General features: G+C 42.8%; 1 protein-coding gene and 2 non-coding genes across 3 annotated transcripts in view; all 3 read right to left on the reverse strand.

Moving 5' to 3' along the window:
• Nucleotides 1-15,598, reverse strand: part of LOC126984726 (uncharacterized) — an 81,746-nt gene extending 66,148 nt beyond the window's left edge. Inside the window, exon 1 of the mRNA XM_050838732.1 lies at nt 15,577-15,598. The gene's annotated coding sequence lies outside the window, so the exon portion shown is untranslated. The remainder of the gene's footprint in view (nt 1-15,576) is intronic.
• Nucleotides 112-227, reverse strand: LOC126984905 (U5 spliceosomal RNA). The gene has a single exon (XR_007738206.1). It is a non-coding gene; the product is annotated as a U5 spliceosomal RNA (small nuclear RNA).
• On the reverse strand, nt 2,501-2,663 carry LOC126984899 (U1 spliceosomal RNA). The gene has a single exon (XR_007738200.1). It is a non-coding gene; the product is annotated as a U1 spliceosomal RNA (small nuclear RNA).
• Nucleotides 15,599-15,819: the final 221 nt, after the last annotated feature.

Consider the following 15,819-nt stretch of genomic DNA (forward strand, 5'->3'; position numbering starts at 1 on the left):
ATAAGGTTACACAAGAGATACAATTTACATAGTCTGGCCACCTCTTATTTTTTGTTGAAGGATTAACCTTTCCTTACGGAGGTTAATACGATATATTCATCACGTTATATTAGGCCCACTAGGTGGGCCAAGAAAAAATTATATAAGACTCGTTGAGTTGTTCCCCTCCACGGAAATCTTTAGTAAAAGGCGAAAGATTTATGCGTTTTGAAGGGAAACCAGAGTTGCCACAACGCAGCAGAATCTCCGCCAAACTGTCTCGCGCTGAACACCAACAGCCGGGTCACATCCGAGCTAGAAGGCCGCGGCGCCTACTGCACATGCTGGTCTGTTGTCCAGGGGCGCCCTGCCCCCTAGGCAGGCTGCTGCTCTACGCAGCGCATAGTGGAACTGATTACTGTTGGACGTCATTTCCCGACACACTGACGGAAGCGGCTAATTTTGTCATCAAGACAACAAGCGCGCCCTTCCTGCCCGCAAACCTGCCGCCACTCCAGCCTCCCGTTGCAATACTACCACCATGGACACAAATCATTTGCGTCGTACGCTTACATACATGCACAAGTCAATCTGATAATATGTAGGAAACTGTACGGGAAAGCGGTTTTCACGATGCACTTTTGTAAATCTGAAATTTCGCAAGGCAAATTACAAATACACTCTGTAGGGTACTTATATTTTGATTGCTCACACTTCTTATACCTCTCAAATCGTGTAAACCCCGCAGAGACACGCCAGTCCTCGTCGACAGACCGACTTGGTCGGCTAGATTTCGATCGCCGATAGAGTCAGTCTGTCGGCATCCTGCTACGGGCCGCCATTTGGCTTAGCCCGTGCTCCCCCACGCAGGGACGGAGCATTTTTGCACTCTTAGGACAAGGGCCAGTTTCCCCTAGTGATACTAGGGGATAAATCTTTGAGGAGGAGGAGGTAAACCCCGCCCCCCTCCCCCACCAAAAAATAATGATAATAATAATAATAATAATAATAATAATAATAATAATAATAATAATAATAATAATAATAATAATATAGGCATTTTCATGCAAATAAGATACTCTTTAAACGTTGACTAATCCTCTGGAGCGAATCCTTGGTTTGGGCATTTTGGAGCTTACTACGTCGTGTGGTAATGAAGGCGTGTGTAGGTATTGGTGGATAGTCTGGTAAGGATGAGTGTTTTAACCTTGTGTGTCATCATTGTAGTGGTCATATTGTTGAATTTATAGTTTTGACAGGGTCCAAAGTGCGATTGTTCTTCTTGTGTCCCGAGCATCCTGTTTTGGATATGCAAAGGCCTAAGATTTTGCCTATGTTTTATGCATAATTTGCTATTATTTGTTCAATATTACTTGCACCGAGTCTGATGATAGTAAATTTCCCTGTTTGATTTTAATTGTCCACATTTTCTCGTAGGCGTTGTCTTGTTTTGTGTTTTCGTTGCTACTCATGAGTTAACCACATGTGATGTTCTTCTGGGGGACCGGCACGAGGCAGCTGTCGTAATGATGTCTTATTCGTTCACTACTTGTTAACTAAGATTTCCCTTGGGCGGCTCATAGATGTCTCTTAAAAATAATGGATGAAAAAGCATCACACATTCAACGCTAAGTGAAGCTCAGCAAAACATTCAACATTATATAGGATGGCAAAAGTAACATGCGTGGTGCGAGCGGTACTTGCCTCGAAGAAGAATGGAACATATTTCTCCTTATCGCAGTTTCCTTTTACTCGGCAGCCCCTAAAAGGACCCTCCTAGAATGATAAGAAAACAACGTACTTAAACAGGCAAGCAAATATATTCACAAGGTTGTACACACCATCAGATGGAATAACAAATCACGTGCTATACATACCTCAACGAAGAAAGGAAGAACGCTGGCCGGCGGTGTCCCATGCCATCCAGGCAGCTGCAGACAGCCAAAAACTCGCGCTACGAAATTACTCACGTGGTACAAGCATCAACGAAGAAAGAAGAACGCCAAAATGTTACGCTACGAAATTATTCAAATCCGTGGCTGAGTAACAAGACAATACGAATCCTAAGAAGTTATCCAAATGCGAATGTCCATGGGGAACCTAAATGTAACTAAGAGCCCCTACCCATAACAAAGGAAATTCACTACAAATCGTGTTCTGAATGACACTCAAAATCATAGCTTGCGAAATACACTCCCATTTTATCAGAACTAGCATATTTGACTAGCAAAGGAAAATTAGACATTAGCTTGCGAAATATACTCCACTTTTGTCAAAACTAGAATATTTGAATATCAAAGGAAAATTAGACATTAGCTTGCGAAATACACTCCCCTTTTATCAAAACTGGCTTGTTTGAATATCAAAGGAAAATTAGACATTAGCTAGTGATATGCAAACCCTCTTGGGCCTCTTTATATCACAACTGTAACATTTAAACATCAAAGAAAAACGTGAAAGGTGTTACATATAACCGTAGACCTATATTCATGCCTACAATATAATTAAGATGTGTATTAGGAAGGGGGATGCGCGAACGCAATCCCCCGCTATCAAAAATTTCGCACTCGAGTTAACCACATTTGGGTTAATCGCAGGGGTCAGCACCGCCGGAGTGCAATGGCGGGCCTCGCCCTGGGAAAACCGCCTTCATGATCACGGTATCTCCTGTGCCAGGTAAGTATGCGTGACGCAACAACCCCGCCACTCTAGTGCAGCCTGGCACAACACCTTACGTAACTGATATTTTTCTTATGGAACATCTCTTTATAATGTAATTGATCAATCCATATTTTCTATTATTCCTTTAAAATTAAAAAAATAAATCATATATACTACTGAACAATTCCTTGAATGTGTACCAATCTTCCTTATTGGTCCGAAATAACATCTGACCTAACCCTTAACTAACATGCTACTTTCTCATTTTACTGTTATCTCTTGAATATAGATTCTTTCTGGACTTTTCAACCTAACTTTACATGCAACTCAAAGAAGACTTTCACAGGAACCTACTCACTGAACAGGAACTTAGTGGACTTCTTTATAAGCTTTTTTCTAATGACAACTGCAACAAATCTCTTTAGTTCAGTCTACAGTGAAGAGATGATGAACGTAGCAGAAAACTTTGGAGGACTGACTCAGCTGCAGGAACTCATTATTTCCCGATAAACTGCCAAGATGTGAAATACGTCCGCCAGCCCAAAACACTGAGAACAATTATGTCAGTGACAACACGCAGACCACCAGAAGAAAGGGCAGAGTGCACTGCTGGACACTGGAGAAAAGAAAAGTGAAGGAAACAACGAAACCAAACCAAGCACCAACATTATCAACTCATACATGACGAAAACATCAATGTGACTTACTATAACATCATTATGAGGAATGAATCCAGCTTTATTCAACCTACCTATGCATATTTTACCCTGCTTCCTTGCGTCTAGCCTTGTAAGGAAATAATGCTATCCTAACCAAACGAAGAATACAGCCTTGTCCACCCTAACCTGCCCTGGTCAGGCTGACACACAAAACGATTAGTATGACCAAAACCCCCAAGTAAATTTTAATACCATTTAAAAACGGTATACAATACTTAAATAAACTAAATGATGGTGACTTTTCTTATAGTATCTGCATGCTTCCCATATTGCAATATTTAGGTTTATCTTTTGTTTGTTTTTGTTTTGTATTTCGTGGGGGATATACCCCAAGGGAGGAAGGCGGTGCATGCCGCGCAACCACCCAGGCGGCAGGTAGAGAGGTAGAGGAGGCCCATCTGGCAAGTACCGAACTCGTGATAAGATATTTAAAAGGCCGAAACCTGCATGCTGGCGAAAAGAGCCGCTGAGCGGCTGAACTCACCCTGACCGAGACCAACCAAAACAAAGTCTCCGTGACGGGCAGCGACTGCAAGCAACCTAGCCTCCTCTCAAAATACAGACCTCGCACACACCACACACTATGCTTCAACATCCACTCACTCCCGGCACAGCTGACCTCCGGAGGCAGAAGGGTCCACCTTCAGTAGGTGCCGTCACACTGCAGCTCTACGAAGCTAACTCCCCTCTCTGGACGTGGTCACCTTTGACCTGCCCACGGTGCTGGCGGCGGCAGGTGTCCACCCCTCACGACAAGAAGCTGTCATCCGCCTCACCTGGGCCTTCCTCAGAAAGACAGGGTACCTGACGCGGCTGTGAGGCCCTCACTGGACGACACCAGGGCTCATGTGAGCGACTAACTCGCCGCGACCCATAACAACAACAAACACAACAGTGACTTACTGAAACACCTTAGACAGATTTCCAACAGACACTGGGGCGCCAGACTGACAGCCAGCTCAAAATCACAATCCTGGAGGCAGTGCACTTTGCCATCAAGGAGGGCCCCAACACTGCCACAACACCCCCAAACACTTGCCTGTCTTTCATCACAACAAACCCGTAACCGTGATCCCGCAAGTACCACCACCTCTATTACCAAGCCTCTAGATAACTTAAAAATCCTTAGTTTCAATGCGCGTAGCCTAAGAAACAAATTTGATGAACTGAGATGTCTTGCTTTAACAGAAAATTTTGACATAATTGCTATAACTGAAACATTTATCGACACCACAAATATTGATTTAAGTTCCGAATACAACATAGATGGCTACAGACTCTTCAACAAAGATCGTGTAAACCGTAGAGGCGGTGGCGTCGCCCTTTATGTCAAAAGCTATTTGCAACCCACTGACAAAACACCGGGAAACAGTAACGTTGAACATTTGTGCGTGCGAGTAAACATTGCAAAAGTCAACTTAAATATATCTGTCACCTACAGACCTCCCGGGCAATCACTCGATGACGACCTTGAAATGTACAGCGTCTTAAGGCAGTCACTTAATAACAGCGACTCACTGACTGATATTAGGACTTTAACCTCCCCATATCGACTGGGCGACACTGTCAGGTACAGAAGGCGAGTCACATAGAATGATCGAATTTCTAGAAGAAAATTATCTAAGCCAAATGGTTTCTGAGCCAACTCGACAAAATAATATACTCGACCTTGTTATAACGACCCAAGATAACCTAGTCAGTAGTGTCACGGTAGGAGAACACCTCGGTTCTTGCGATCATAAATTAGTGCGCGTCGACATTAAAGCTCAATCATCAGTGACTGAAAATAAAGTAAAGGTGCCCAATTTCAAAAGAGCTAACTTCGTAGAAATCCGACAAAAACTAACAGAAATACAACTATCAGATGACGGCAACGTAGAGGAAGCCTGGCTAAGCCTTAAAAATCACTTACTCACTCAGCAGAACACATTCGTCCCCTTGTGCGAGAAGCGAATTAACACTAATAAAAGCCCACCGTGGTTTAATACCGAAATGAAACAATCAGTCAATGAGAGAAAATTGTTTTACAGGTTAAAGAAAGAACAAAGCACGCCCGAAAACATTAGACTTTATAATGATGCCAGGCGACGAGTAAAAAGACTAGTAGGTCAGGCAAAGCGTAGATACGAAGAAAATATTGCAGCCAACTGTAAAAATAATCCGAAATCTTTCTTCAGTTACATAAACAACAGAAAGGCGATCAAAAGTGGTATTGGACCTTTAACAAACAGCGACGGTGCACTAGTGACTGACAGCCAACACATTGCAAACCTCTTAAACAATTACTTTTCCTCGGTGTTTAATACTAACAGTCTTCCTCTCGCTACCACCAACACCAGTACTATTGTAAATCTCGAGCATGCATTGCCTAATTTTGAAATAACAACCGATGAAGTCCTTAAAGCCCTCAAATCACTTAAAACAAATAAAAGTCCTGGACCTGACAAAGTATATCCAACTCTGCTGAAAGAAACAAAGAGCGAAATACTCTCCTCCCTCACAACCGTATTCAATATGTCCTTGCGACAAGGCATCGTCCCTTCAGATTGGAAAAAGGCTAACGTGACACCGATTTTCAAGAAAGGAGACAAAAAAGTACCAGGTAATTACAGGCCCATTAGTCTAACTTCGGTTGTAGGTAAGCTACTTGAGGGCATAATTAGAGACAAAATTGTGAATTACCTTGAAAGCCACTCATTGATTGGGGACTCACAACATGGCTTCCGAAACAAAAGATCCTGCCTATCAAACCTATTAACCTTTTATAACGACCTCTTCACTGTTTATGACGTAACCAAATCACTGGACGTAGTCTATCTTGATTTCGAGAAAGCGTTTGATAAAGTCCCGCATCAAAAATTACTTTACAAATTAAAGCAAATAGGTATTGACGGTCAAGTAAACCAATGGATCGCGAATTGGTTGAGCAACAGACAACAAAGAGTAGTGATTGACGGATTTAACTCAGAGTGGGCGCCTGTCACTAGTGGCGTCCCTCAGGGCTCGGTCCTTGGCCCAGTGCTCTTCATTATTTACATCAACGACGTGGATGTTGGACTCAATAACCGCATTAGTAAATTTGCAGACGACACAAAGATTGGTAACTCGGTTCTCACTGACGAAGACAGGCAAAGCCTCCAAGAGGATTTGCACAAAATTTCAGCTTGGTCGGATAGATGGGAGATGCCCTTTAACGTAGACAAGTGCCAGATCCTTCAAGTTGGAACGAGGAATAAGAAGTTCGAATACGAAATGCGCGGCGTTAAACTCAAAAGCGTTCAATGCATCAAAGACTTGGGGGTCAAAATCGCGTCAAACCTCAAATTCTCACAGCAATGCATCGATGCAGCAAATAAAGCGAACAGAATGTTGGGCTTCATTAAAAGAAACTTTGTATTCAAGAATAAAGATGTAATACTCCCGCTCTACAACAGTTTAGTCAGACCCCACTTGGAATATGCGGTACAGTTTTGGTCTCCCCACCATGCAAAGGATATTGCTAAATTAGAAGGTGTTCAGCGTCGGGCAACGAAAATTATCCCTTCCTTGCGCAACAAATCCTACGAAGAAAGGCTTTCTACCCTTAACATGTTCTCTCTTGAGAAACGTCGCCTCCGAGGAAAACTGATCGAATGTTTTAAAATACTTAATGGTTTCACGAATGTAGACAGATCAACATTGTTTATGATCGCTGACACTTTGCGCACGAGGAACAATGGCGTAAAACTCAGATGTAGACAAGTAAATTCAGACTGCACCAAATTTTTCTTCACCAACGTTGTAGTGCGAGAATGGAATAAGCTTCCACCGTCAGTGGCCCAGTGTAACACGATTGACTCCTTCAAAAATAAGCTCGACCGTCACTTCCTTCAACTTAATATCAACTAGAGTAGAAATGCAACGTTTTGGAGTCTTCTGATTAATGTAAAATCACTTAGGTTTAAGGACAGACCACCAAGTCTGGACCATGGGGTCTGTGTGGTCTGATTTTCTATGTAAATCTATGTAAATCACATTCTCCGTCACTGCCCTCAGATTCCTCTCTGTATTTATTTCTATTTCATATTAGTTCATTTGAGTTTTGAGGCATCATTATGGTCAGAATTAATAGTAACCATAACCATGTGAATGTTATCCCCCCCCCATTAGATTACATATACTAAGTAAATATTGAATTTATGTTTCAGAACAGGTTAAGTTAGGTTTGATATAGTTGGGTTAGATTGAGGACTTACTTTTTTACACGTAAAATAATCGGGAAAAGTAATATCACTCACAGATTGTTAGGTAGGGCTGTCACAGTTTATGTGTAGGGGCCATCATGGTAAGTGTGGGGCTGTCATGGCTTGGGACCGTCTTGACTATATTTCATTCATTTGTGCAAAAAATGATATCCCCAAACTCTCAAATAAACCTAAAGACTATCAAATGAGAAAAAAAAAGAAAAAGCACTATGAAAAGTATTTATACCTTCCTCTTAACCTGTGGGCTTCGGCTATGGGAAAGCCGAGAAGTGCCCGATAAACGACAAAATTACTCTGCATTTTGAGACTAAGAAAAGAGCATGGAACGTACATCAGAGTACTCCTCTCATGACCATAAAGCCGTTAAAAATATTTACTTTTATTCAAACTCCATTCTTTTTGGGTGGTGTTTGTTACAAAATAAACAGTCTCGTGACGCGTGGCATCTAGCCATGAGTCGCTTGTTGTGTACTATAGAGAATTTAACAAGTGATTACTGTACGGATAGCTGATTCAGTGTGCCATGACCTTACAGCACCACCTATGACAAAAAAAGCCCACCTCAAGATCATTCACCCACCACATTGACCTAGGGCATTCATGGTGGGTTGCGCTATGCCACCACCACCTACAATTAGCTCGAATTAGGCGTTTTATGGCGAGCCCTTTTTAGGGTCCATTGTACCACAGCCATGACTAGTGAAAGCCCAAAAAAGGGTCTGCCAACGTTCTCGGGTTAATGCACACCACATGCTGTGCTTCACAAGCACACACTCCTGGCATGGCTGTCCTCGGGGGTAGACAACCTGACCCACTCTCATCCCCAGCCAACAGAGGCCTCCAGACCACAGTGTGTGTGTGTGTGTGTGTGTGTGTGTGTGTGTGTGTGTGTGTGTGTGTGTGTGTATTTACCTAGTTGTATTTACCTAGTTGTGAAATACAGGAAAAGAGCCATATTAGGCTCGTGCTGTCCTGACTCCATAACGCTTATTATCCAGTTTGGCTTTAAAGTCATGAATCGTTTTTGCACACACAGTCTCCTCGTCAAGTCCATTCCATGTTGTTATGCTTCTACATGGAAAATTATATTTCTTGATGTCTCTCCTACAGTCACTCTTCAATTTCTTATCATTGCCTCTTGTCACACTTCTGTTACGTACCACTAGGTCTTCCCTGTCCAATTTCTCCAATCCCTCTTGTATCCTGTACAATGCTATTAGGTCCCCTCTCTCTCTTTTTGTCTCCAGTGTTGTTAGTCCCAATTTCTCCAGTCTTTCTTCATAAGTGCGTTCTCTCAGAGTTTCCAGTAATTTAGTAGCTGCTCTTTGTATTCTTTCCAACTTTCTAATTTCTTTCTCCAATCTAGGTGACCACACTAATGCTGCATATTCCAGTCTTGGACATATCATCGATGATATTAGTTTCTTCACCATTTCTTCATCTAAATATGTAAATGCTGCTTTTATGTTTTGAAGAAGATTGTATGTTTCCCCAGTTATCCGGTCTATATGTTTTCCAAAAGATAACTTGTCTGTTATGATCACTCCCAGATCTTTTTCTTCAGTTTTTTACATGATTCTTTCATTACTCAGAGTAGTTCCCCGATATTCGTCTACTGCTCCTACCAAACTCCATCACGCTACACTTCTCTGCAGTGAATGTCATTTCCCATTTTGCGTGACCATTCGCTTATTCTATCGAGATCTTGGCTCAGGGCTACACAGTCTTCTTCATTAGCCACCCTCCTCATTATTTTAGCCTCATCATTAAACATATTCATATAGCTTGTCATCCCTTCCTTCATGTCATTAATATATATTATAAACATAATCGGAGCCAGCACCGATCCTTGGGGGACTCCACTAGTCACTTCCATCCAACTTGATTTATCATTCCTAATTACTGTTTTCATTTCCCTCTTCATCAAAAAGTCCATAATCCAATCCAATATTGAACCACCCAGACCTCCAACATGATTAAAGCAGCCATTGTATTATTATAAACATTTTTAGCGACTCTCATGAAGCATAGAGCAAGATCTATATAGCAAAATAAGCCATATGCAGCGAACATGATCTCAACTCGGGGACGTATATTTTTTGTGAGAAAATCATTTTATTTTATTGACTTATTTATTCATCAAAATCATATAATGCATACGAAACTTCATAAATGTTTGGATATTTGAAGTACACAATGATGTTTTAATACAAAATGCTAGGACATTGGCGAAGATTGCCTGTTGTATGTAAACAAAACGCCTCACCTCCACCGCCTGGGCCTGTCCCCCAACCCCGCTGGACCGACGAGGTCCCTGGACATGACCACCTTCGACCTGCCCACACTGTTGGCAATGACAGGTGTCCACCACACACGAAAGACATCAGTCATCTGCCTCACCTGTGCCTTCCTCAATAAGTCGGCAAGGCTAACAAGTCTGTGAAGCCTGCACAGGACGACACCAGGGCTTCTATGATCGACTAGATTGCTGCAGCTCCTCTTACTACCTCCAGCATTACTTTTCAGTATAAGCAACAAATTGTTTGTTAGTGTTGATGGTTGGCATGCACTATCATACGAGTCTTATATTTTAAGTGATCTCTCTTAATGCTTATTTTTCTTTCCTTCTAACTGATAACTTGATAGCTACATGGACGAGGATGACAGGTGATAGTGGGGGGAAATCTAGAGCTGCCCTGTGTGGGCCATTCGGCCTCTTGCAGTCGCCCTATGTTTTTAAACACACAAAAACATTGATAGGTTAGAACAAATCAACACCAAGGCGGCTAGGTTCAACGCCTGGCATCACAACACGGATCAAACAACAGATAAACATGGAACCTCTTCACATACCCAGACAAGCACACAGACTTACATTTATGTACAAGATCACAAACACTCACATTGACATTGACCCACATACATACTTACACAACGCATACAGTCAACGTACTCGTAACACATACACATCCATAAATACCAAACATATCACAGGGGAGGCAGTGGCTTGAGTGGATAGCGTGACAGTGCAGCATTCAGGATGACGCGGGTTTGCGCCCAGCCCAGTGCCACCAAGCTTGGATTTTTCAGCCGCCGCCGAGTGGCTTAAGACTACCCACATGTTGTCCAGAAGACCACCTATCAACCCAGACTCTAGATTCTAGGATTAAAGATAAGCTCTGGGGGCCAGCATGAGCCAATGCAAGATGGCGCCACTATAAACACTTGCCTGCGCCACAACGGGCTGGGCCATGCCATCAGGCCCCTCCAAACAAACATACCGGCACCACGGGCGAAGACGTAAAAAAAAAAAAAAAAAAAAAAAAAAAAAAAGACATACAAGCACTCATACTTTCCACGCACCATACGTGACTGGAACAGCCTCCCTCATCAGATTTTAGACTGCGGTACAATAGACTCATTCAGAAAACAAATACATACTCAGTTGTCACCACAACACACCAACACTAACAATTAATCTTATTTCACTTCCCTCCCCTGCACACCTGGCTCCCCTGTCCCCCCAGCAGCCAACACAAGTATGCATGTTATGCACCTGTACAGGTGCCCTACACATTATCATCCAGATCCAGATCCATAGCATAAACCGTACAAGTTCATACAAATAGCTAGGAATCATAGTTGATGAGAATATCACTAAATAGAATATAGTTTTTAGGGCAGACCAGTGGGTAGGAAGGTTAGGAAGTGTAACTAGGTCTACATCTATCAGGTATGAGGTGGTTTGGGGGATATGGAAGGGCATTGCAGTACCAGGCCTCATGGATTAGAATGCATCAAGTGGACAGACAAAGAGCTAGATAAATTAGAGGTAGTACAGAACAGAGTAGGCAGGCTGGCTCTGGGTGCCAACAGGTATGCAATGCGAGAAGTAGGATGGAGCACTTTTGAGGAATGAATAGGTAAAGCAATTTCAGGGTACACTGTAATGTTAGCCTAAGAAAGATGAATAAGAATAGGTGTGCTTGTAACATATGAGTGGGCAGGTCTAGGGTCAAAGCAAGGTATCTTGTGTGTGAGAAGTGGGATTGATGAGACGATAACACATATTACTTAGTGCTTCACGTATAAGAAAAGGTTACTTTCTCCAGGAACTCATTTACCATCCCAAAAGGATGAAGACCTCGACGGGTTGCACACTGACTGCCCAGGCCGGGATTTTAACCCAGGCCCACAGATTTGTAGTCAGAGAAGCTAACCACTGCACTGCAGAGGGGGATTTGTATGATCAAATCTTTTCTTTATCATGCTGTTAGCCAAATATTTTAACTTAGTTACTGTCAGGATGGGATTTAAGATTTTTTTTTTTTTTTAAAGCCAGAAGGTAAAACTAGTAAAGTATAATTATAAATTCTACTAGTATACTTTGATCCTTCAAAACAGAAATTGAAATTATTGGAGAAATAGAAATACCTTTATTGATCTTATTGTATACTATTTAAACCTACAAAGTTTGTTGGGTACAGCTACAGCTGCTAGCAGCAATGGATTATATGGTAAGATACATATCACCTAACATAATCAACACTACATAACACCATGTACCATGACATCCCTTGCAATGTTTCAAAGGTGCATGATATAGTCTGAGGGGACAAAAAAGAAGCAGAACATAAGGCAGACCATCTTCATATCAGGCACTGAATATGTACAGATGTACTTAAGGTTTGCTTTCAAATTAGTTACAGTTGAAGTTCAAATTCACAACACCAATACACTTAATACATATTTGCTTTGCCACACTACCTAGCCTGCCTACTAACATTTTTATGAATGTTTCATATCGATGGGTCTTAATCAGTAGATGGTAGACTTTTTTTTCCTTCCTCTTCCCCATTGCCAACATACCCTAATCTACTTTTCCTATATATTCCAAGTCCCTGTTCCAATTGAAGTACTTAAGGCAGTATCACACACACATAGGTTTTCTTTTTTTTCTTCAATGATTTAGGGGGCTGGTTAGGCCATGGAACCACAGCCTCTAAACTAAAGCCTTAGCAGTGCAAGTTGCTTGTGGCTGTTGGTGAGGTGATTATGTGCCTCCAGGGTTATGGCTGAGGGAGTAAGTTAGTTAGTTCTTAGGTCAGCTGTCACTCTGCCATTCCAGGGCCAAATTCATCAGACCACTTACAAAATTTGTCATTGGTAATTCTTCTGCTAAATCTGCCCATTACGAATGCTCCTTGTGATTAGAGGACTCTGATGACAATTGTTGATGCCTAAAACCCAGGAGTATGTGTAGTGCATTATTAGAAGACTTAACAACAACAGAACTCGTAAGTGCACTAATGGACTGGAGCCGTCTATAAGGCCCCTCAAGAAAGCCTACCACTGCTACAGGCAGCACCTAAACACACACACACACACACACAGTATGTTAACACAGTATATTAACAAATAGCCAATTCGGATTCAGAGGAGGACGGTCTTGTGTAACTAATCTGATCAGCTTCTATTCAAGAGTAATTGATATAATACAGGAAAGGGACAGTTGGGCAGATTGTGTGTATCTGGACTTAAAGAAGGCGTTTGATAAAGTATCACACAAGCGATTAATATGGAAACTTTAGGGACATGTATTTAGTCCCTTAACCATAACATGGAGGTGTAATATCGTATTTTGGAGGCGTGGAGTGATTCTTCACAATTACCAGTTAGGTTTGGTTAGAGTCAATTTTGAAACTTGCTTGTTACCACCTTCCTCATGCCTGGTGGCAGCGTGTTGCGGCAGTGACTGAGATTTTACCATTCACGGACAGTGTCTTGGTACCTTTGATCAGGGTTTACACTACTGATAATTTCATCATCACGTTGATTTTGTTATTGCTTGCATTTTGAATCCTTGTTTGCCATACATAACTCATGTAAGTTGGTTAAGGTGGAATTTCTAAAGATTTAAGCAAGTTTTGGACTTGGGCGTGTGTGGCTGCATTCATGTACGACTGTAATGACTCGGTGAAAGCTGAGGGAGGGAAGCTGGGGTTTTTTATCAACTCAAAATTCTAAGGCACTGGATTTGGTAAATGAGTGGTTTGCAAAAGCAGAGCAACATGGCAGTTTTCTATGGACACAAAATACTTCACATAGCACCAAGGAGTTCTTTGCAGTGAGGCGGGTGATGTTATGGAAAAATACCCTGAATTAATCTCTGCACCATGATCAGTTCTACTCACTTTACCTCCACTGCGCAGCCTGTGACGTCAGCTGGCTGTGAGACAGTGAGGAAGACGGGGAACTATTCTATATTCCCCGTTCTCTCTCTCTCTCTCTCTCTCTCTCTCTCTCTCTCTCTCTCTCTCTCTCTCTCTCAAGAATACCCCATATTTGCCCCCAGATGTTGATGCTGTCATTATTATTAGTAGAAGTAGTATTGTGTGTGTGGTGTGTGTTCACTCACAAACGCAAATGTACGCATAACAGCTGTAATATTTTGTATATCTCCCTACTTCATATTTTTTCTATATGTAATTCTTATGATGTGCTTTGTCAATGACTATGAGTAGATACCCTCTACTCCATTCTTATTACTAGCTTACATGTGTGTGTGTGTGTGTGTGTGTGTGTGTGAGAGAGAGAGAGAGAAACTGGGAGCGACTGCCAGCTAGCTGTTACTACACGGAGGTTGGAAGAGCGACTGACCCCATCGGCCCCGCTGAACCTACCCTCGAACAGCCTGGTGACGTGAGTGCGCCAGCATCTGCGAAAATACGTCGGAAATGAGGAGACCTGGTACTGTAGATCTTGGATCTAAGTAGGTAAGGTCGACCGACGGGCGGCCAAAAATTCGTTCCATTCCGCCATGTTCTCCGCTCACTGTCTTGTTACTGCTCTCGCTCCCGCCACATTCTCTCTCTCTCTCTCTCTCTCTCTCTCTCTCTCTCTCTCTGCATGTGTGTATGCGCATGTGTGTGTGAGTGTGTGTGTACACACACACACACACACACACACACACTGACATATGAAGAGACTAAAGGAAATGGACTTTCCAACACTAGAACAAAGAAGAGAAATATGAGACCTAATACAAATATATAGGCTATTGAGTAAAATGGAAGAAGTAGATAACGAGAAATTGCTACTAAGAGAGGAACCTTCCAGCAGGAGTGCTAGAGGACATAGTAAAAAGTTGAGGAAGGGAAGATGCTCAAGAGACATAAAGAAAATTAGCTTCCCACAAAGAAATATAGAGGTTTGGAACAGATTAAGTGAAGAAATAGTATCGGCGAAGTGTGTGCAAAGTTTCAAGGAAAAGTTGGATAATTATAGATACGGAGACGGGACCACACGAGCGTAAGCCCAGGCCCTGTAAAATTACAACTAGGTAAATACACAGATACACTTGAAAATAACCTAGTAACCGCTGCATTGTGAAAGAGAATGGGAGAAGTACGGCGCCTGAGAGGCTCCCTTCTCGTGACGTCATCGACGGGCTGCGCATCAGTCGACCTTATCTCCTTAGACCATGCTCTGCACAACATTTGATGCTGTCGGCGTGCAGCTCACCCAGCTGTTCATCCTCCTTTTCGGGCTGGCTGATAAATGGGTACCTGGGGACACCTGGGGAAGGCACTCTGTGGTGACCCCCTGGCCCTGGCCCTGTGCCCCGCGGGGTGGTGCCTCCTTCCCACCACGGGCTCAAAGGCCAATGCGACGAAGATGAGCACCGAGGCCACGCGCAGCTATAACGTATGCCACAAACTTTACTTCATCTTTGCCACGAGGAAAAAGGACAACAGCAAAGGCCCGAGTGGAAGGTCAATGGACGCCGCGCGGCCGCCGCCACCACCACCTCCCGCCCCTCGTGTCTGCAGGCAATGCTTCCTCCACCTCGCACCCCGCGGACATTATTCACTCACAGCTTAAACTATGTCATCTAATAAGTATCCGGGCAGCGAGGCGTCCCTGGGGGTGCCCGAATATACGAGTAATGGGTGAAAACATGTATGGCTTACCCGCACGCGTCGCCCCCGTGTTGTCTCGAAGCAGCGAGTGTTGCGAGAATCAGCTCACCCGGAAAATAACTCTCAGAGAGGTTCAACGTGCCTACTTTTTTCTATCTTTCACTCACCGCTGTCGTGTATTTGTCCTGTTTCGGCTCCAATGCACGGAACAATTAAGCATCAGAGCAACACTTTCAGTCCGGAGATGGCTATAATAAAAATATGACACACGAATAGAGTAGATTTTATAAAGAA

The sequence above is a fragment of the Eriocheir sinensis genome, chromosome 57 (assembly GCF_024679095.1).
Source record: "Eriocheir sinensis breed Jianghai 21 chromosome 57, ASM2467909v1, whole genome shotgun sequence".
Lineage (NCBI taxonomy): Eukaryota > Metazoa > Arthropoda > Malacostraca > Decapoda > Varunidae > Eriocheir > Eriocheir sinensis.